This window comes from Geospiza fortis, unplaced genomic scaffold, assembly GCF_000277835.1.
Source record: "Geospiza fortis unplaced genomic scaffold, GeoFor_1.0 scaffold294, whole genome shotgun sequence".
NCBI classification, from domain to species: domain Eukaryota; kingdom Metazoa; phylum Chordata; class Aves; order Passeriformes; family Thraupidae; genus Geospiza; species Geospiza fortis.
Genome location: NW_005054407.1, coordinates 1,686,891 through 1,711,047, shown reverse-complemented (window position 1 = coordinate 1,711,047; position 24,157 = coordinate 1,686,891).

Genomic DNA, 24,157 nt, shown 5'->3' with positions numbered 1-24,157 from the left:
AAGTAGGCCATAGTTTACAGCTTTGTGATTGAACTTATTCCCTTAAGAGCAGGATGGCCTATTCGGGCTGTCTATTTGATAGAGTGAATACTACCTCTTTAATTGTTCCCAAGCCCTGTCTAGAAAAGGACTAGCGAGAGCCAAACACCATGGAAAAGTATCTTCCTGGGCCTGAATAGAGCCCTTGTTTGGTTTGCTAGTGTGGAGCTTTTTCGATTAGCATACTGACAGTGGCTTTGAGTTCTTTGATGCAAATCATCTGAGCAGAGAAATTTCATTTATTCTTCTACAGTTTCAGATTAAACATTCACATACTAGCATTTAATTCTTCAGACCATCAACAGAAAACAAGCAACAAAATATCTCTGAAGGTTCTGACTCCATTCTATTGTACATGCATTAACTACATGCCATGTTGAATACTAAGTCAATAGAATTGAATTTTGCTATAAATATTTAGAATTAATGACCTTAATTAAAGTAATAAGTATTAAACAAAAATACATTGATTAAAAGAAAAATTGATCTTTCTTACAAAGCTCTGATAGGATGGCAGAAGAATTATTTTATTTTCAAATGTGAATAAAATGTACATAGCCAGAGGGAGTATTAAATTTTTAACTGTGGTATTAAATTTTTATTGTGGCAACAATAAAATGATTCTTGAGTAAAATCCCTTAAAACCTCCATGATTCAGTAGTAGAATATAACATTTCTCTTGAACACTGAAAGAATATATTTGGAATTAACTTACAATTGTTTCTCATTTAAAACACAGATTAAAGAATATAGCAATACAAAAGTCTTCTTCATGGCATTAATGCATTTAAATTTGTTAATTTAATTCAAATTTTCCTTGGAAGCAAGAACCTCTATATCCATTTTGCTCTACACAAAAGGAAAATACAAAATGGTGGTTGACCTTGACTGACTGTCAGGTGTGCAACAAGCTGCTCTCTCATTCCCTTTCCTTAACTGGACAGGGAGGAGAAATTACAGTGAAAAGTTCATGAGTTGGGATAAGGACAGGGAGATCACTCACCAGCTGCCATCACAGACAAAACCAAACTCAGCTTGGTGAAATTAATTCAGTTTATTGCCAAACAAATCAGAATAGAATAATGAGAAATAAGAACAAATCTTTAAGCGCTTTCCCCTGACTCTTTCCTTGTTCCTGGGCTCAACCTCACTACCAATGTCTCTGCTCCACTGTAGACCTCCATGGTGTTCAGGGGAACAATCTGCACAAGCATGGTCTTCTCCATGGGCTGCTGGGGAATCTCTGCTCTGGCACCTGGAGCACCTCCTCCCCTTCCTTTTTCAATGACCCTGGTAAATGCAGGGTTATTTCTCTCAAATTTTCTCATTTCTATCTCCCATCTGCTGTTGTAGGGCAGTTTTTACCCTTTCTTGAATATGTTATTGTAGAAGTGCCACCAAAATTTCTGATTCCTTCATTTTTCTGGGGTCCATCTTGGAGCTGGCTGGAACTGGCTCTTTTGGACATGAGAACAGCTTCTGACCACTACTTAAAGGTGCCGTGCCTGTGGCCTGTGGCTCTCCTTCTACCAAAACCTTGCCATGTAAACCCACTAACACCAAGTGTTGAGTGGCTTGAAGGGCATCTAGGTTTGCAAAAATAAAAAATCATCTCATCCTCTCTAACCAAACCATGTTAAGATGTTTAGAGTTCAAATATTTTAATTTTTTTAATGAAAAATATGAAATAATCAAATACAATGCATTCTCAATTTACTCAAGCCACTTAGTGATGTTACAGTTTTGAGAAGCAACTTGGGGAAGAAGGAAGACAAGTGCAATGAGATGGATTCCAGCCCTCCAGTTAATAATTTATACATTTTTATGTTATTTATCTGATCATTTGTTTCATCAGCAGTTTTTAAAAAAGTTTGCCTGACTGGCATGCTAAGGTAATTTTTAAGATTCATGATGTTGATCTTTATTTTATGTTTGGACTTCTCAATTGTAATTTCTTTACACAAAGAAAGAAAATAGGAAAGTACAGGCCACTGTACTGTATACATATATATATATAAGAGAGAGAGACACTATATATAAAGCATATATATGGTTTATATAATAAACTGTATCTATGTTATCATGTAGAATATACATATGGAAATAAGTTATGGAACACACAAGATCCAAATAACTTGTTTCTTTGTCAATGAAATGGCCATGATGTAGCAATATATAAAGTGCACATCTACCATAAAATATATGAGGAGCCTAAAATATATTCGTTGTGTATAGATGCATTGTATATACTGCACGACACAGGTGATATCTAGGTGATGGAAAGTTTATTGACTATTACTCTGTCAGAGAGAATATGAACCTATAGAATCTAATTGAAAAAAGTTGTGATGGGTGGTGACTGCTCCAGAAACAACTGAATCAGTGGAGAAATGCAGTATGAGTGCATGTGTTTTAGATATCACATAGTCACAGTCTTGTCAGAATAAGTGGTTATCACCATTGTCATACAATAAAACACAGTCATAAAATAAAAATCTGAAGAAAAAACCTTAATCCTGAAGTATTTGTTTTCTCACAGTATATTCATAAATATTAATGTCTTTATTGCTGAAGTTGAAAGATGTAGAAGTCAGGAAAATTATGCTAACTCTTGATCACACTTTTATTTTGCAATGCAGAGGTGTCCTAAAAAATCGTGTTCATCTTTCTTCTAATAAAAGTCATTAAATTCTATTCAAGGTCATCCAGGATGATAATCAAGTCCCCCTTTTCTCAAAGGTGACTGGTTTTCTCTGCTTTCAGCATGGGAACTATTGTCATCAAGGTCCAATTAATTTATAACATCATCCCATTAAATTTGCTTACATTTGTCATGTTTTCTCTCTCTGTGAATGCTATGCTACTTCAAACTTTCCTAACAGTAATTCTGTGTGGGTTTTTTTTCCTTGTTTTTCAGTAATGCCATACATGTATTATTCCATATATACACTTCTACAATTTTCCTTTATTTTAAACACAGTTAAGAACCTGCTGATTAATATGGACACTTCTACAGTATGGACCCTAAGAAATGTACAAAAAAACCATTCTTTATTTGTTTGTTTGCTGTATTTGGGGGGTTTTGATTGATACAAAATGATAGTAATTGTCTGTTAAAGTATACTCTGTAATGTAAGCAAATGAAATGAGCATGTAATAAACAAAAGACTGGATTACATTAATCACAAAAAATACTCCTAAAGATACTATCATACTGTAGATGTAAAAGCAATATATTTACAGTCTTCGGTCTTCAGTCAAGTTTAATTCTCAAATGCAGACATTTTTATCTTAAATTAAAATATTCTGATTTATAATTCAGTCTATTGAGCTGTTTGTGTATTATATCTCTGTTATGCACTACATTGATATTCATCTGCATCCTGATATTCAAAACCAGAGACTGTCTATTACAGTTTCAGACAAATATAAAATGAAGTAAGTTGTATGTTGTTTAATATTCCTAGTTTTGTGCCCTCTGTATCTTGCACTTCATTTTACTCCTTTTCAGCAAAACAATATTGAATAAAAAAGTCCTCTGAAGCCATTTTGGTGCCATAAATTAATCTTTTCTGCCATGGATAAACAGAATGAAGCCATCATGATTGAACAGATACCTTCAAATAAATTGCTTAGGTTTCAGTCACCATGATCAATTACAAGCCTTAGAGGAAGGGACATTCCTAGTCTGGTTGCCATTACACAGACATGGTATTTACCAGAAAAAAAGCCTAGAATACAAGCTTGAAAATTTTATCAAAATTGTTTGACAGCCAGGTCCAATGAGGAAATCATTCTCTGAGAGGGAAAAACAAGCTAGCAGCAACCTTACGGAACGTCAAGTAGAAATATACAATATATTTTGGTTATAATTCTTATTAATTCAATTAATACTAAGTGTTATGATAAGATATAATAATAATTTGTGACTTTTCCTGTGGCTGTGGATTTATGGTTGGTATTTGTTTCTCTATCAGTATATCTAACATCCTGTTTAGGGCACTCTCTAGTATTGGCCTTCAAAAAGGATGTAAAAGCAACTGTGGAAATTGCTGATTCTTAAAAATTGTATTCTAAGCTTCACCAATTTCATCTCTGCTAGCCGGATATACCAAAAAAATTTGTTTTAATAGTAGAAATCTTTAATGAGATAAGAACTGACACTTTCTTGTTATGACTGAGCCTAATCTTGAATGTGTATGACTTCTCAGCATACTTTTATTACAAGCTTTTCAAATCTTTAATTTTTATTTTATTCGTCAAGACATTTCCTATCTAATATTTATTTCTACATCTGGAGGAGCAAATATTTTCTGCGAACATATTCAGTGGAAGTGATATAGAAGACACACACTGACAGCGAGAAAATTACTGTCACTCTTTCTCTTTCAAACCACACCTCCTTCTGCTTTTTGTCCTTGTCTTTAGAAGTTCACCTTCTGCTACAGTGCATAGTACGTTATACTCTCCTCAGATGTCCATCTTGTTTCTGGTAAAGGTTTCTTGGTTCTCAAAAGCAGTAGTGTTAAATTTAAGTAGGCTGCTACTGTGATTCAAGCCTTACTGAAAACTACAATTTATTCATTAAAATTGAAACTTGTGTTGTAGGTATTTGGAATAGGAGGCAGGGATGAAGGGTGGGAGGAGAAGAGTTTCCTAAATGGTTATTTTTCAGTGTATAGAACAACTGAATAGGCTAATTTATTTCTCTGAGCTTCAAGAACTCTTTTCTGAATGAGAACATCTGTTCCAGCACCATTTTTCTAGCTCAAATAATTTCATCACTATGGCTAATAGAAGAAGTATTTGTCTCTGCTGCTTCTCATCAGTTTTTTTATTCGTAACACTTGTATATTGGTTCTTCCACCCCCAAAACAAGATCTAATTTTATGCAAAGCTAAGTCATAGTAACAAATATGCAACTCCCCCTCAACCATCTAAAGTGTGTGTGTGTGTGTGTAAATATTCAGTTAATTAGAAAATTTTATTTAATTATAGTTATCACTAATAGATGAAATCCAAAGTAGGTTTCTGCTAGCCATTCAGGATGCTAAATCCATTACTTACTACCTACAGCTTTCATTAGCTTAACTGGCTAAAGAAATGTCCAAAGGTACACTTGTGCTTAAGGCTGTCTTTTTGTTTACTAAAGGCTCATCTTTATGTCGTAAAAGTCATAAAAGTATATTGCAAAGGGACTGGTTACAAGACATCATTATTTGAGAATACTTTTCCCCTCATAAAATTAAACCCTTACAAGCCTTATACATTATGTTCATTCAAAACAAGTTGCTTATTGCTTGTTTCAACAGCAAGCAAACATCTTCATATCATTGTTTATTTTCACAAGTGTCTTGGTTTAGGGTTTTTGTGTGTATGTCTATTTCAGAGGAAAAAAATCATGAAGACTATGATTCTATCATGATGAAGCATTTTTAAATATTAAACAGCTTAGTACTTGGGTTTTAAATTACTAGTATTTAGCTTTCAACCTCTAATATGCATATTCTGTGAGTGATCATTTTAATTTACTTGTGAAATAAGTGTTTAAGTTTGTGTGAGTTTTTAAACTACTTCATTTAGTCTGTTTTATTTTTTCCAACAATCTTTAAAGGTTTACAAATACAGGTTACAGTAAATATATTTCATATTAAGGGTCTGGCTAGAATTTGTATAGGAAAACAAAAAAAAAAAACCAGGCAATCTGAAAAAATAAAAATTAATTCCAAATGCATATTATGTTCCTTTGACAGCATGTTGTCCAAGGATGCACTCAATAAGACACAGTCTCCCAGAAACAGACCTAAAAAAAATGAATAAGCATAAAAAAGATGTGACAACATAAGTAGAAAATGCTTTAAGGTAGTAGCTGTTACTACAGAAATTATGAAGAAAAGAATATCACCACTTACTAGTTAACAAATAAGATTTTAAAGACAGCAAATTAATTCATTTCAATAGCAGAAAGTTTTGCCATTTGAAATTATTGAGTTGTCAAAGCAAGACAGTAGAGTGTAATAAACACTATTTGTGCCTTTGAAAATCTTGCCCAGGCATTTCAAAAGTATTTAAGTCTGAGATATAATATTTAATGGAAATAATTGATGAATTATATACTATCAAATATTTAGCTTCATCAAAGAAGCAGGCACTTGAGAATTAAAGGGATATACAAACCAGCTTTGGCATATGTACTTGTGATGCAAATCTGCAGGAATGTTTCAAGGAATATTCTCAAAGTTTTTACTATTCTTCATGACATTGATACCATTCCTTATGTTGTTTACAGAAAAATATTATCTAATAAGGTTGTTTTGAAATGAAACCACATGTTCATTGACTCTTATATAGACTCCTAGATTTACAGTCATAAAGGAAATAAACTAATTGGCATGGAGAAATTTTCTCAACACTTAGAACTTGTGAATTTGGTCTTTTTAATCCTTGCTGTGATGGACATTTCCTAACTGATGTTGTGTCTGTAAGACTACACTACTTACACGTAAGAAAAATGTAATAATATAATTTCATAAATTTTCATAGAAGTTTGTTATTTTTATCAAGTACATGTCATATATTTTTGATGTGAACAGCCAGAATGACAATGAAAATGGGGAAGTAAAGTAAAAAGTAAAATGTCTGCAGAAAAATAGTGATAGAGAAATTGTTATAGCAGACTAGAAGTTGTGAGGTGGGGAATCAGACCTTGGATCCAAAAGCATCCTTGAGAAGTGCAGCTGGCCTCTTTGAACTACAGCCTGGGTATCTAGAAACCAGTGACACCAAATCATAGAATTATTTGGATTGGAAGGGCTCATCTAGTTCCAGCCGTCTTGCCATGGAGAGGGACACTTTCCACTAGACCAGATTGCCCAGAGCTCCATCCAACCTGGCCTTAAACTCTTCCAAGATGGGGCATCCAATTTAATACTGTGACCTACTCCTGAGGTGTGGTAACTGAGGTTCTTTTTAATATAATATAATAATATATTAGAGTGAAATAACACTGAATGACGAGTGTATATTTTTATATATGTACATTTTGGGGCAATTTAGTTGCAATGCAAAAGAGGTCTATAGCCATTTCTATTATTATCTATGGTAATATGACAATATAAAAGTATGAAAATATCACTCATGAAAATATATAAAGAAATTAAACAAAGAGAAAGAAATGATAAGAGTACGTATCAGAGAGGAAAGATACTACCACCTGTGGAATCAGTGACAAGACTCAGTCATTGCAATTCAGGTGTCCATTGATCAAAATAATGGTCACCATCTTGATCCGTAGTGGGTGGGGAAAGCTTCTGCTTTTGCCTTATGCATGTACAATTTTGTCTCAATTAATTGAGAATTAAGGAACTCAACCAAATTTAGCCTGGGATTTGGTACAAGGATTTATGCATATTTGGAATCATATAAATCAAAGAATATATATTAACCTTCCCAGTTCTGTCTTGGAAGGCTTTAGGTTTATCATTACTTGGTTAAATATTCCAGAGACAAGTGAACTAAATAATCTTAACAAAACAAAAGAAAATGTTATATGGGAAGGGGTTGAGTCTCTCTTCCTCACCACAAGGAAGGACAGGCATTGACAGCAAATGGGACACAGCTGGAATACAAAGGAGGCCTTTTATCAGCTCTCATGCAAATCTACCTGTGAGCATTCCACATGACAAAAGGCTATGAATCAGTGCAAAACCAGGAAACTGGAACATCAGAGTATGATCTAAAATGGTATAAAACAGCCTGGAAAACTAAAATTGTACTGAGAGAACAGAAAATATCATCATCTTTTTTTCTGTTATTAAAAAAAATCAGTAGAAATTAATCATTATTTAAATTATTAATTACTGAAATCAATTAAGTAATTTTGAAATTAATTTCTGTTGAAAACTAGAAATTTCTATCTATTGACTACTCAAAGGGGTTGTATCCTATGCACTCTTGTGTCTCTATCATATAAAGAGGGTTTATTTTATGCAAAATTGACCATCTCTCTCCCAGAACTTCCCATGCTTCATGTACTTTTCCTAAACCAGCTGAATTTTCCACACAGACTATCCACAGATGTTGGACTCTCCTTGGGGACATTACTGACTCCATTCTGTGACAGATCTTCTTTAAAATGAGATTGTCTATGATCTTAGTGTTCTTCCTTTGGGCCCACTTTTGTAGCCGGTTTTGTTTGCCTTCACATTTTTGAGATGGTTGGATCCCTTCCTTGGATTGGTTTGTCCTCCCCTTTAAGATGACTTGGCTGTTTCTGAAATTTTTCTTATTTATTTGATACTGATATCATAAGGAAGAAGATGGATATTCCATTCAAACTTTAGAAAATCAATACTGTTTATAAATACTGTAGAAATCAACATTAAAGTTTTACTGAAGTCACATGTTGCACATTCCTAAGGAATGTGCAGAAACAAACAAAGCCCCCATTTCTCTCTTTTTTTCAAGTTGGAATTAAGCCTTAAATTTACTATATAAAAGAAAAAAAGAGTACATTTTATAACAACATTGCTAGGCCCACGGCTATATTCCTAAGAATTTTGTTGTGACTGTATCTCATTATCTCAAATGAAGATTAAAATAAAATTATATAGAGAGGAAAACAGCTAGAGAATTTATATGGGTTTTTTTTGTGTTTGTGTATAGATATATAATGTACCCTTGATTCTGTGATATGAGTCTTTTGAGATAAACCTAATATTAATAAATTATCAGAGAAACAATAATTCCCAGCAGTGTGATTAGCAATTCAATATGCAATACTAGCACAGTAGAGATGGAAAGATATGCATTGAGCTAATGGATAAAATAGCAGAAAGTGTTGATTCAGAAGTCCTAAAGTTATTCAGACTTTTATGTATGAGGCTTGTCATACACTTCTGTAGAATTATTATCAGAAAACCATAAAACCCAGTGAAGGAAAAGGTTGAATAATAAGAAAGTGAAGGAGACATCCATAAAAATAAGAGATAAATATATTTACCTAACTGTACAGATGCTGGTTTCACTTACAGAAATTAAAGTAGGTCAGTTTATTAATTTTTAATAGATTTTTTCTTATAGGCAAGACAGAATTATTTAAAACATTAATTTATTTTTCAGCAGTTTTTAACAGAAGGAGTATTGTGACCTTCTTGGCTAGATGACCTTACAGAAAATTTTCAAATTAATGTTTTAAGTTATAACTATTTGCAATAATTAGTAATAAAAAATGTGTATTTTTTTTCACTGAAATGACTGTAGAGTGTCATTGTTTGCCCTGAAACTGATGCTGCACTTTCAGTATTGCCTCTTTCCAATAAAAAAAATTAATATATACATATTTTAATTTAATCAGCTGTGTGGCATTTTTATGAATGGCTAAAGAATTTTAAGGGAATCCAGTCATATATCACTTAAATATATGTTTGAATTCATTTCTGCTCAAAAAGGATGCATATCCTATTCAACATATGGAATACAGCCACGTGGAACACTACTGTATTGTTGGCTCAGGGCTTCTTAAAAAATATTGTGAGTTTCTCTATTTCAGATTCTTAAACACAGACCGAGGACACATGTTCACCCCTTGCTAATGGCTATCAATACACAGGTGACAGGATTAACTGGAAATGGTGGTACACCCTTCCCATGATTCCATGAGCGCTCTTCCACTGCACCACACAACTCTCTCCCTCTTATCCCTACCTAAATAATATTCCCCCCTTACTGGAATACTTTGAGAGCCTAAGGGATCCTTACTGGGATCCCTTACTAGGTCCTTTGGCTGACATGCTAACAGCTCTCATCTCACTTTAATGAGGATTTCTATCCTGTTTACAGGTGTGACACCTATTCTGAGAGTTTCCAACCACTTCACTCTATTTTCTCAGACATACAAATCACCTGATGAAATGTGGTCAACTGCGTTTGGGTAGTCAACATTAGCAAAATAAGGGCTACCAGACAGCAGTTTTCTCACTCTAAGTTAGATATAACTAATCATGAGGTGAACCATACTCTGAATATCTTTCTATTTTACTGCAAAGAGCCTACAGAAGAGCCCAAACCTGACCATCTAATTAAGGAAAAAGGAAAGAAAAAAAAAAAAGAAGAAAAGAAAAAACCACAAAGGATTCATTTGTTATTATCATGACCGTACCAGGCCCAGCTCTGATACTGTGCAGATACATTATGGGGACTTGGGTTGCTGAGCGAGTAGTGAGAAAGTCTTCTTCAAGGTAGGAAAATCACAGGTACAGCTGGTGGTGGGACTGGTGAGAGGGATCATTACTGCCTCAAGGATTCATGAAAGAAAATACCAGAGGCCGAGTTCTAAAACCCTGGAAAAACAAAAGGCAGGCAGGAAGGTGGCTTGGTCTTGTCCAGGACTGATTGGAGATTGCTGGTGTCAGGTCAGGCCTGGCTATCAGCATTCATAACAGTGCTGGAACACACAAATAGGCTTTTCAAAGTACATGTTCATTTTTACTGGAGGTAAATTACTGATAGCAAGACTTAACTAAGAAAATTAATAAAGCAGTAAAAGTTAACCTTTAAAATATTATTGACAGCAGTTTATTTAGAACAGCTTCTATATCAAGATTAAATAATATTGTAGTCCCACCATCACAAAGCTCTGCATCAGTGTTAGACTGGTTCTGCAAGTTTCACCTAATGAAGAATTTAATTTAAATTAAATATATTCTCTTCCTTTAGCTGTCTTGAATAATTCCACCTCATCTATAGAAATGCCTTAAAAGCCACACTATATTTACTAAATCTTCCATTATTTTTTCACTAGTAAATTTAAATTTGATTTATTTATAAATCTAGTATTATTTTAGAAAATTAAAATTTTCTTTTTCTTGTGTCAATGGCATAAATCGCATTGGTAAATGTACAAATTTTTCCAAATATACACCTATATAGTTGGTCACATTTTTTTAAAGAACATTTATTAAAAATTAGACTAGAGTATTTCTGAATGAACAGCTATGTTTCATTTCTTAAAAAGTGAATTGTGTTAGGTTTTCATCTTTTCAGGGAAAATTCTTTAAATAATGAAGACATATAAAATTGACCCCACAACAATGGTATTAAACTTAATCCAGTTACTAATGCATAATAGTAACTGCTTTCTCAGACATGTTTTCTTAAATAAATCTTTAGCTTTATTGTATGTTTCATATATGAGATTGGAAAAGCTACATAATGATTTTGTGATTGATATTACTCATAAGAAGGTTTACTACTTTTTTTTTTTTGCTGTTTATCACCTCATTTTTCAGAATATTTATTATCTTTTTTTCTGCATGAATATGTTATCTTTTCCATACTCTTTTCTCTGTTGTGACCTCTACTAGGCAAAAGGTACTGATTTATACAATTGCTGTATTCAACTTCTGCTCCAGCACTTCCACTCTAAATTCCGAAAAAAGTTCCTTGGGGTTAAAAAGCCATATAAAGACATACATTATTCATTCTTTCTTTAAATGTCAACTTCCTTTAAATTCAAATTTAAGCACCTTAATGGATAGTAGATGGTGACTGAGAATGTTATTCTGTTTATTTAACCAGCTGGTCTTCTTGGTGGTGTTGGTCCTCCAAGTAAGCTTTGAATCCAATTGATTAATATTCTTTTCAGGTGGGAATGCCCAGGTACCTCCCCTTGGGGGTGTTGGTGGGGAGGGCAGTTTGACTCAGTCTCTTGCAGCAGACTCTAGATCAGTTGCATCACTTTGCATCACGTGCAGTCTTGCAGTACAAGGCCTCAGGAATGAGTCTGGAGAGAAAGTAGGTGGTCTTTGATAGATTATGACACACGGTCACATGCCTCTCACGTGAATGTCCTGTGGATGTGGCCTTCCCAGGGCTGGGGGTTGCATAGCTGGAGTGGATTGTGTAAAGGGAGGATGGGTGCTCAGAACACCTCTGACCAGAGGTTACACCACACACCCGAAACCTCCTCCTCTCCCCTTGGCTGGGGGGGAGTCTGTGTAAATGTCCTCTCACCAAATGAGTCTAGTGGGCCTCACCAACCCCAAACTCAGCCTAAGATCATTCTCAGCACAGCTCTGTGTTTGGCTTTCTTGTTGATGCATTCTTCCTCCTCATCCTTCTTTGCTCTTCCTAGATCTAAGATGATTGAACAACAGTGTGTTATTTTGAATTCCCTTAGGTGGCTTAACTCACTGTCCAAAGTTCCCCTACGGAGGCAGCTTCAGGGAGGAAAGGGCTTCAGTGGCCATAGCTTCTTTAAACAATTTTGCCATAATGACTAAAATTCGTTCATAAAAATATTTAAGCTATGAACCATAACATTTTAGTCTGTGACAGATACTTAACATTAACAGACAATGGCCTTGCTGGCCCTGTAAACCCAAGCCAATGTTACTTTTTTGATATCTAAAGCCAATTAGTAGTCGATGGTCTAAATTGCATTATTACCTTTTTACTTTCTTGCCTTTGGTGTATTAAAAGAGAATACATTTAGAGCTTCTTTCTCTTTTTTTTTTTCTTTCCCAGACATATCTAAATCATTAGGGATCAGTGGATGAAGTCTAGAGCCTTTGGAAACCCTCCCCCCTGAAAAAACTACCAGGTTTTGATGTTAGCAAATTAGAATCATTTAATGAGTAAGAGCTGGACAGATAGACTAAAGATCTCATTAGTCTGAGCATGTTTTTAGGAAAGCTTCACCATATTACAATTTTTAAATATAAACAAACACTTTAAAATGTTATATAATATTTATTATTATTAATATTTAATTTAATTATTTATTGTATTTTATACAATATTTATAAACTATTTATCATACCTTCATATACCAGCAGCTGTGTTCAATTTGTTAGCATTTACTAGTATAGAGTAATGTAATTTTTGTAATTTTGCTAAGTAATAAAAATCTTTTAGTATGTAATTAACATTTCACAAAGAATAAAATTCACTTCACTGGATAAGATTAAGTACATGACTTACTTGAGTTCCAGCAAACTACCAGCATACATTATTTTAGCCAGAATAAGCTGACAGCAGGAACCCAAAAGTAAAAATCACAATCTTGTTTGTACCCAAAAGTAAAAATTAGAATCTTTCTTTTTCATTTTTTATATAATTAGGTAGCTCTGTTTTCCATTTGATCTTCAAAGCAGCCTCACGAATGAAGTCATGTTTTGTTACTTCAGAACACTATTCCTAATAAAACATTAACCCCCCCCAAAAGAAATTAAAGAAAACCCCAAACTCCTATGTTTAAAATATTTCTTTGCAGTTCAGAAGCAATTTAATTTAGTATTTTTAGTTCTGTTTTGTTAGGTTCCAAGCTTTGTGTCACTCATTGTCGTTCCAAATATTCCCACACAAATTTATTTTCATCAGATTCTGCCTTACTTTATTTTTTGGTTTTTTAAAATTTTTCTTTCCTACATTGTTGCCAGTGTTGGAAATAAATCAAAACAAAAATCCACTCACAAAATGCAGCAAGACACAATGCACCTCTATTCAATGTTTACAAAGTAATATCCTAATACTTATACTGTGTTAAATTTCTTCTCATTCGTCCCCCTGTTAATTTTAGCAATATTCACAAAAGACTTTGAGACAGGAGAAAGTAGTGAGTATTTGTGTTAGTTAATATATGCTAATATTGCAGAAGACATTTATTTCTATATTTTATAAAATGGAAGGCTTTTCTTGTTTCAGATTTTTATATTTTTCAAGTTTTAATATAACTTTCATATAGATTGGCTGTTTCTCATATATCTTGTACAATTTCATACTTCACCTTCCTCAATCGACTGTAATTTGTCTTCAAGGTAATTTCTGATATAATCCCATGTTCCTTCTTAGTTTTCCCTTTTCTTTTGCTTTTTTTCTTTTTCTCTATTGTTAAGATTCATGATTCTTCCATTTAATATATACCTTCTATTTTGGATTGGAATGTCAAAACTTGAAAGAACTCCATTCTGTATAGAAGCTACAGCAGATGCTCATGTAGTACAGCTGCCCCTGAAGGTATAGTTCCAATTAAAAACATCTATGAACAAAACTACTTGTTACCTATATTTTATATTCTATTGAACTGAAGAATAGCTAGTACATTAAAACTATAATCCTGGAAGCCTAAATTTTGTAATTTCCAGGATTTAATACACATTTTCCTTTAGCTAGACAACTTCTTTAAAGCTGAACCGTTGTGAGTCTCTTTCCATTACTTATCTGACAGAGTATATTTCATTTTAATGGTAGAAAACTCTCCAGACATAAACAGAAAGTAATATTAAAATTTAATACGGCTTTTACTGGTAAAACCCACCTTAGAATTATTATTTTTCATTATGAGGCATTGTTATTGCTATCACTTTTAGCCTTGTTCTTCCAATTCTTTCTGATCTTCTTATCCTTTCTTGAAAGAAAGATAGTTTCCCAGTTTGGGGGCAACCTCTGTTATTCACAAATTCACCTTCTGGTTTTTTTCCACATAAGAATTAAGTGTTTTGGGGCATATTTAATAAGGGGCAAAACCAAAAAGAGACAGTGCCGACTCTGTACCAGTTCAACATATTGCATACTCATTAGAACACTCTTAAATCTTACTTAAATATTTTGACAAATTGAACAATTTTATGACACATTCCCTGTTTTCTGCTGTGAGTCACATACAATCATTCCTCTTCATGCTGTTACATTTGGTGTTTGGTGACCTGAATGTAGAACAGTATTACACCATAGAGGTGAGGTCATTAAGACAATAACTTATTTCAAATCCTCTTCATACTTGATTCAGTACAGAAATCTAAATTCAATTCCTGTAATTTTTTAGAGAAAACTGACACCAAGTTGTGATTTAATTTCATACTGTGCGTGTAACCAACAAAATTCAAATGGAGAAAGGTTAATTCATGAGGAATAAAGCATGGATAGAATATATATAGGGGAGTCCACCATTGTTTACTGTAACAAGGCTCATCCTTAGTGAAGTGTTTGAGATTGTTCCTATAATATCTTTGTAGGTAAGCTGGAAAAACACAGGTTAGATAAATGCATGATGAGGTGGATTAAAAAATGACTCAATGGCCTTGGTTCAGAGGGTTGTGATCAGTGGTAGACTCCAACTGGAGGCAAGTCAGCAATTCTGTACTCTGGTCAGTGGTAGGAACAATGCTGTTTCACATCACATTTATGGCCTGTATTCTGAGACAATGCGCATACTTAGTAAGTTTTTACAGATATGAAACTTCAAGGGACAACTGGCATTCAGCAACACAAGATAGAGTAACAACAGGTCTGTGATGCCCTTCACTGTGAGATCAACCAGTCACTGAAATAGTTTTCCCACAAAGACTGTGGAGCCCCATCCTTGGTGAAATTCAAGAAGGGAGGGTTTGACCAAATGGCATTTCAATCTTAAATATTCTGTGCACTTTCATATCAGGAAAGGCTGAGATACTTGAGATGCATTCATAGCTTTCTAAAGAATTTCCCTCTTTGTTATTAACTAATCGTTTAACATTTTTCATATTCAAGATTTGCATATTCAAAATTCAAAAACGTTAATAGTCAAAAGATTGTAGGAATCTATAAAGTTAGAGGGTTTCAGGTTTGTGGGAAAACAGTCAGGCTTCAGCTATGTTCATGTCTGTATGTAGCTAGCCAGCGCAAAGATTTGTTTTGTTTTATTTTGTTTTAAATTCTGAACATGAGCTTACAGTTAATAAAATAAAACAAAATAAAACCCTGAACAAACAAGTTAGCAAATATCTCTTTTCCACTATTTCTGAGACATAAAGCATATTTTCAGCATCCTAAGAGGAATTCGTTACCCTCCCCTTAAAACAGCAGAAATAGATATTTGAAGTAAAACATTTCCTATTCTTAGAAGGTCTTCTAACTATCTAAGTCCCAACTTCTAGATAATTACATTATTTCTGGTCTTATCCTTTTCTGCTGTAATAAAAAAATAATTTCAGTCAGAAGGAAAGCATTCAAACTTTCTTTATACATTTCTTAGACATCATTTTCAATCATTTCCTAAATCTTGCCACTTCTAAATGTGGCAAAAATACATTTGTCTACAATCATACTTTCCAGGCCTAAAAAACTAAAACTAGTATTTCAGCTGAAATTTTAACAGCCTTCTGTTCTACATACATAGTCGCTAAGATTTACACAATAATGAAATTTGCCTTTTGTGCAGTAGGATCACAGTTGGCTTGGTTCATTCATCATACTTTTTGAGTAGTTGGTTATTTCCCATTTTCCAATGGTGATTTTGATATTTCTTGATTGAACACAGAGCTTTGCTCATGTCTTTACTGGATTTAATTGATTGATTAGTGATTATTTGTCAAAAATAATTATTGACAATTATAAGTTTTAAATAATTCCTCCAATTTAATCAAGATGGTTTAAATTCTAGTTTTGTCTTTAGAAATTGCAACAATTTCCAACTCTGAGTAGCAAATGACTTTTCTATGCACCATTTTATTGTATTATTTAAGTAATTCAAGCAATTATTTAACTTAACCTGCTAGATGGACAGCACTCCACATGGAATGTTCTGCTAGTTTTCCTCTGAGACATGGTTAGCTACTATTCAAAGTACATGCTTTAAGTGAGCCGTACAGTCATCTTAGTGCTGTGCCACCTAATTTTCAAAGTCTAATTATGAAGATGCCATGAAAAACATAATGTCAACAAAACCAAGTAATTTATATTTTTCATTTTCCTCCTAACAACGAAACCAGAAATTTTGTTGAAGCAAGACTTAAAATCGTTTGGCTTGATTTGTTCTTGACAAATATATCAGTGTAAGTATTACTACAACACTAAACCAGCCCAAACTTGTCTCAGGATCTTAAAGTGCAAACAGCCCTGTAAGCAGGAAACAGATGCATGATCTCTGCCTTATGATATCTATGAGTTAAATATAGTACAGAAGATAACAGATGCACTCACATAGACCTGAGAATACTCAGAAGCAATAAGACAATATTGGTCAGTGAGAAAAGGAATGATCTGTGCGCAATAGCAGTCTAAACATAATTTATTTTTTTTTCTGGCTATGGATATATATTCATTTTAGTAATACATATTCTTGCTTTTATTCCAAAATATCTGCATATATTTTTTAGTATTTTTTTAACTTAAACATACTCCCAGATCTTTGCAGCCCAAAAAGCTGCTGCCAAAATTATTTTTCTCCTCCGTCATTCTACCCACCTCCCTCTCCATACCATTTGAAACATGTCAGTAATTTCCCATTATGCTACAAGTCAAACTCATGTCAGTTACATGGTTAGCTTACTCCACATTTCTTAACACCTTGTCTTTACTTCCCACAATGCTAGTCAAAGGATGGCAGCCTTTTTTGTATCTCTACATTTCTATAACAAATGTTACTTGACAGGATCTAGATTTCTAAATATATATAGGGAAAAACATTAAAAATTTAACTATTTGTCATCAGAATAATTACCCAAAGTGTCTAATTTTTTCATGTATTTAGTGAAAAAGGGCTGTACCTCCTTTTTGCCTCTAAAGGATATTATTTAGACTTATGTATTTCCTCTGTTTCTCTGAAGTCCTGCTCACCAGTATGGGGAGAATTTTGAGTGACTGAAATTATTTTCTAGTGATAGAACATAAATAGCTTTTGTGGTTTAACCCTAATAGAAAGCTAGGCACCACAGAGCACCTCATTTATTCCCCGCTGGTGGGATGAAGGAGAGAATCAGAAGAGTAAAAGTGAGAAAGGAAGAGGCTCAAGGTAAAGACAGCTTAATATGTAATGCACAAACTGCACACATATATGCAAAGAAAAGCAAAGAATTCATTCACCACTTCTCAGGCAGGCAGGTAGATGCTCAGCTATCTCCAGGAAATCTTATTGCTCCAAACATCTCCTTCTTCCTTCTTCTTTCATCACGTTTTATTGCTCACCATGATGTCATGTGATGCGGAATATCCCTTTGGGCTTATCTGTCCCATCTGTGTCCTCTCCCAGCCTCCTTGCTGGTGTGTGTTGTGAGAAGCAAAATAGCCTTGAAACTGAGCACTGCTTAGCAATAAATAAAGAATGAGTGTGTCATCAATACTGTTTTGGTCACCAATCCAAAGCATAGCAACATATAAGCTTCTGTGAAGAAAATTAACTCTATCCCAGCCAAAACAAGCAGAGTGCTATCTTATCTGTTAACCTTCAAACAGTGTGCAGAAGTTAAAGTCATAGTATTTCTTGTCTCTTCCTTCCCAGTTTTCCATATAATTCTTACTTTCCCTAAAGGATAAATTGCACTTTAAAACCTGATGGATTATGCATTCTTTCCTAAAATGAATGGTTCTAAGCCTTGTCTCCTGAATCCTGAGCAAGGCATCTAGTCTCTTGGCTCATATAAGACCAGAATCCAATTTCATTTGGATTTGAATGAAAAAATAGTCTAAACTGTTCCTATTATTCAGATTCATTATGGACTTCTTCTTCTCTTTCAAAATTAAGATCATTGAATAATTTGCACATTCATTGCTGGAAGCACTTTACATGTGGATTTGGAGACTTTGTGGTTTTTCTTTCTGCTCATCAGACAATTATGAAGAAGAAAAGGAAGGAAAGCACATGAGGTGTAATGAAGGCAAATGGAAATGGGCTTATCTTGCCAAAGAATAGTAGAAATGGGAAAGACTTCTGAAACTTTATAATTTTTACTCCTATGTATTGCTTTAGACCAAAGATTTCTATGTCACTTCTTTATTAATGGGATTGTGTCCACAGAAGGGCCATGAAAATGAAGAGAGAACTGGAACACATCTCCTATAAAGACAGGCCAAGAGAGTTCAAGAAAAGGCCAAGGAGCTTCAAGAAAGATGGAGGTGTATTTTCACAAGGCCTCAAAGTGATAGGACAAAGGGTAATGGTTTTAAATTTGAAGAGAGTAGTCTTAAATTAGGTGTTCACAAAAGGTTTTTTACTGTGAGAGAGGTGAGGCACTGGGGCATGTTGCCCAGAGAAGCTGTGAATGCCCCATCTCTGTAAGCATTCAAAGCCAGGTTGTATGGATCTCTTAGCAATCTGGTCTAGGCAAAAGTGTCTCTGACCATGGCTATTACATACCTGCCTTAATTACAATAATTATTTGCTCAGATTGACCCTTAAGAACAGTTTCATGAGGAACACCATTTTCTGCATGTTGCAGTGATGATTGGTTTGATTTTAGGAAGGTTTGACAACTTTCCTAAAACAAACAAAAACAAAGAAAAATGCATTAATTATAATAACTATGAAATGATAAAATATTTTGCTAAGCTATGTCTAAAATAAGATGGTCTAGAAGCAAAACTCTGGCCCTGAGTCTGGCTCTGTATGGCTTGCATCCATTCCATTAAGATGTACCTCTAAAGCAGATTTGTTCTGGAGAGTTAGTTGGAGATTTCCTGAAGCCAGTCAAGGACTGAGATAATTGTGGATAAGTAGGTGTCTGAGTTCCTGAACTCACCCCTTGAACTGCTTATAAGCAGAACTGAGGCATCATTTTATGCAGTAAAAATATGAATAAGAAGAGTATTAATCTGGAAAAAGTTCTACTAATGTAGTGAACTCCTTTTTTCCATAGAAGGATTTTATGTATAAGAAAACTGAAAAAAAAAATTCTTATCCATTAAAGCTTGAGATTTTTTGGGATGCTTCGAAGGAAGGGTGTCTGAAGAGCATTTCTGTTACTTTTTCCTGAACAGTCTTAACTGATCTTTCTAGTGCCCTTGGTATCCCTCTGGCAAACACACTATGAGGAACTATTTCAGGATGGGGACTATAGGTATCACACTTTGTGTTGTTAGCTCCATATATATGTTTAAACATCAGAGCCAGATGGTTATTTCACAACACTGTAAGTTAGAAGTATGTGGAAGGTCACACCTTTTCATTCTGTTTCACATAGAGGGATCCTTGCCTTCTGCATTTCCTTTACATATTTCAGGTTTAGAGAAACTGAAGTCCCATGTCCTGCTCCAAACAGTTCATGACTTCATTCAGTTGGACCTTTAAAATGTGGAAGATTTATTTATATTTTTTAGGCAAGTGGGTATTTCATGAGCAATTTTTGAAGCTTCTTGTAGTGTACTGATGGGCAATGATTTCTGTGACTATGTTTCATTTTCTACATTGATATATGATTTTGGCCTCCTTTTCAGGAGAATATTTTCACCAGGTTACAAGCAGTGTGAGGAAATTGAACTGGTATTTATAGTGATATAGACAAAAGATTCCTAAATGTTATTAAAACCTATCAAAAAAGCACAGGAAATCTCACCTCTGGACTTCAAAGTCTATCAAATTGACCTCTGTATTTCTAATCCTGGAGTGTGATAAATGCCATTGAACCTGTGGCTGCATTGTGGCTGTAAGGAATCTCATAAAATAACTGTTGTGATGGCCTGACACATCCAGAATGCATCCATCTTACCCAGGTAATATATACCAGAAATAGCTAATACTCATTTAAATGTTTTGGAATCTACAGTATTAAAGAAGGTAGGGTGATTTTTTTCCCCCATTTAACTTAACTGAGATTTAATGGATATGCTAGGGTATAGTGTCATCTAGATTCCTACACATGATTATTCTCATTTTTAAGTATGAAAATATTTAAATATCTTTGTTAGGAACTTTTGTCCTTGCTAGTGTTGCAGTATCTGAAAACGTCCCAGTCTAAAGCAGACTGATCTTTCCTGTAAAATGTTCCATATGAAAATACTATTTTCTGCCTAGTCTGCTTCAGATCAGTTCATGTCCTTAAGCTGTGCAGGGGATCATTAAAATAGTATGATTAAGGCTTGTTCCACTTGGAATGTAGCTCAATGTGATTAATATAAATATTCCTTGTTGGAGGAAGGAAGTGAGCTGCATTAAGGTTCTCACTCCTTTGACAAGGATGTGGCCAATAAAATGCAATAGATGAACCCACTCAGAATCCAGTCTTCTTCTTAGTTAAGATGTTGTGGTGATGATGTTAGTCCATCCTTTCAGTAAAATTTCTGCAGAATCTTTTAGATGAATAGTAATTATTTATTTTCAGACTAGTAAGTAGGAGTTTCAAATCCATAGCGGGTTTCAGATTAGAACCTGTTTCACAAAAGTATTTTCTTTCTAGGTTCACTCTTCATAATTCACTTTTAAATTTTAATACAGTTTGCATAAGACTGTTTCATATGAGCTGGAGGAGAACAATGAAAATAGTAATGATAACCTAAATATTGTGCTTATGTAGGAAAAGAGCCTGAAGTTCAGTCCCTGCTTATTTTATTTAACAGCTGTAGATCTGCTTACCACTGGTAGTTAAATTTGCTGAAGCCTTAGATGGTGAACTTTCACCCAGATATGATATTGTTTACCTAGTTAAGTGGAAGGCAGCGCCAGAGCTGGCTCAAGTCAGAAGTTAAGGAAGTTACAACCATCAGCAGAAGCTAAAACGTTTAAAAGACAAGAAAATAAACACCCCATCAAGACATGATGAAAAGACCCAATGAAAAGAGGAAGGACCCCTGACTCCAATACTACTATTGATCCAAATTCTTGTGAGATGGATGGGGAACGTCAATTTAAAGGTATAATTGCTGGTGTCTTTCTTTGTTTAAGGTCCCTATGAAGGCACACAGCTCAAGCTGTAATGCTACTAATAAATTTTTTTAAAGTATATTTATAGAGGAATATATCTTTCAGCTCAATGATTCAGTGGAAACCTAGAATAGTTTAGAGATTCACACCAGCTGTGGTTGCTGTCATTGTAACTTCCATATTATAATGTTGCTCTAATGTAAGACAAAAATACTTCAGTCCCAGAACTGGGGTATCTGACTCATTCCCTTCTTCTTCCCTATTTCAGCTGAGTTTTTCGTCTCCTAGTTTCTTTCTTTTTTTTTTTTTCTCTCTTCCTCTCCACCCCCTCCCCCCACCCAGCCTTTTTGTTTCCCTAGCTATACACATGCACACCCCAAAACTGGGCAAGAAGCAAATGCACATTACTCTGAAACTCTGGGTTCCTGATCCTGCGTGTAACTTAAATCTAACCATGTGAACAGACAGATAAACCTTGAAATATTGTAAGATTTAGTCATATTCTTTGGAGATCATGACATGCAGTGAGTTTTGTAGAATATGTGTAAAAAAAGTCTTAACTCATTCTAAATTAATGTATTTTTCTAAGTAAATATGAGAATTAAAAAAAAAAAAGAACATGGATGAGAATTTCAAGAATATGACCATCTTAGGTAGTTCAGGAAGTCTCAGGACTCACAACTTTATCAAACAAAGGAACTCCACATTTCTGAATGTGTATTGTACAAAAATCTGAATATGTTGTGAATGTAGTATCATCTTGCTTAGTTTGTGCAAGACTTTTTCAAACATTTATATAGTCCATTTGTTATGAGTCCACTGACTTGAATTAATGTAGTTGCAACCTGTAATTTATAGACTTTATAGATTCCTAGAGTTTAATGGGAACAGGGCAATCAGAACATAAAGGCAAACCTTCAATAAACCACTGAGTATCAGCAGCTTAAGTTATTAAAGTGACTATGCAAAAAGCTTGCATTTTAGGGAATGATGATGGAGTTCAAATATCCTCTAAATATTTGAAAAGTTAAGAAGAATGTTGTATAATTAACACAGAGTAGTAAATGCTACAATTACTAGGGAAATCCTCAGCAGTCTTACTGACAGCCAGGTAGATTTTCTTTGCCTGTCTTATACAACATCCATTTTTATATTTCTTTGATATCACTAATCTGAATTTGGTGATATCTTGACATTTTTACTTCTTATCAGTTGAATGGGTCTGTGTAAATTTAGGTGAAAATTTGATTAGGTTTAGAAAATCCTGCAATGCATGCTGATTGCAGTTACTTTTTAATAATTTTTCTAATAAATTTTCAAACAATTGTGAATTATGAATTACAAAAATTCACACAAAGTTATTGACCTTTTGCATCTTAATATAAAAAATGTTCTATTGACAGAACAATATGAACATATATTGCAAACTGCATCCTACAGTATATCAAATGCAGTATAACAGGCCGGTCAAAGGAGGAGGGTAACAAACCATGAGAGGGCTGTAAGAAATGTCCCACAAGGAATGTTTGAGGGCTCTGTGTTTTTCTAATTTGGAGAAAAGGAAGCTGACACATGGCCTTTTTGCTCTGTACAGTTTCCTGAGGAGGGGAAGTGGAGAGGGTGGTATTTTTCTCTTCTCCCTACGATCCAATTGTAAGGACAGTCCAAAACTGCATCAGGGGAGAGTTAGACTAGATGTTAGGAAACATTTCTTTACTGAGGGGGTAATCAAATCCTGAAACAGGCTTTCTAGAGAGGTGGCTGCTACCCCAAGCCTGTCAGTTTTAAACAGGTATTTGAACAATGCCCGTAGCAACATTATTTAACTTTTTGTCAGTCCCGAAGTCTTCAGGAAGCTGGGCTAGATGATAACTACTTCCAACTGAAATATTCTCTCCTCTCCTCCCCTCTTGTCATCCTTTTTAGATTCCACCCACTGATTTCAGACCATTTCATCATATTACTAAGATAATTTTGAATTCAAAAACTACACTTCAGAGAGCTTGCACTCCCTACTGTTTCATGTCATTTGGAAATTTTTAAGGGCGCTCTCCAGTTCTACCAAAACTACAGCTGCAAATACTGAACAAAACAAATTCCTGCATAGTTCCCTGTGAATCCCCACTAGAAAGACAGTCTGAGAACCTAAATGTAAAGTTATTTTCTTGATTATACATGCACCTTCTTGGTTATTACCTTCTTCATGAGTATTTTTTTATAAAAATGTCATTTAAACTAAGGTTCCACTAGTCAAAGTGAATACATTTTATTATTTCTTTTATGAACTCTGCCAGGTTTTCTATGAAAAGACTAAATTAAATTAGTTTGACACAGTCAATTCTTGACAAATCTCTACTTGATGAATCCTGACAACTCTATCTTTATCCTCACTGTATATTTTTACCAAATTTAGATATTTAACTGAATAGTCATAGTCTTTTTTCTCATTTTCTGCAGTGTTGAAGCTAAAGAAACTTGTTATTAATTGATTACTGAGTCCTTTTTTTC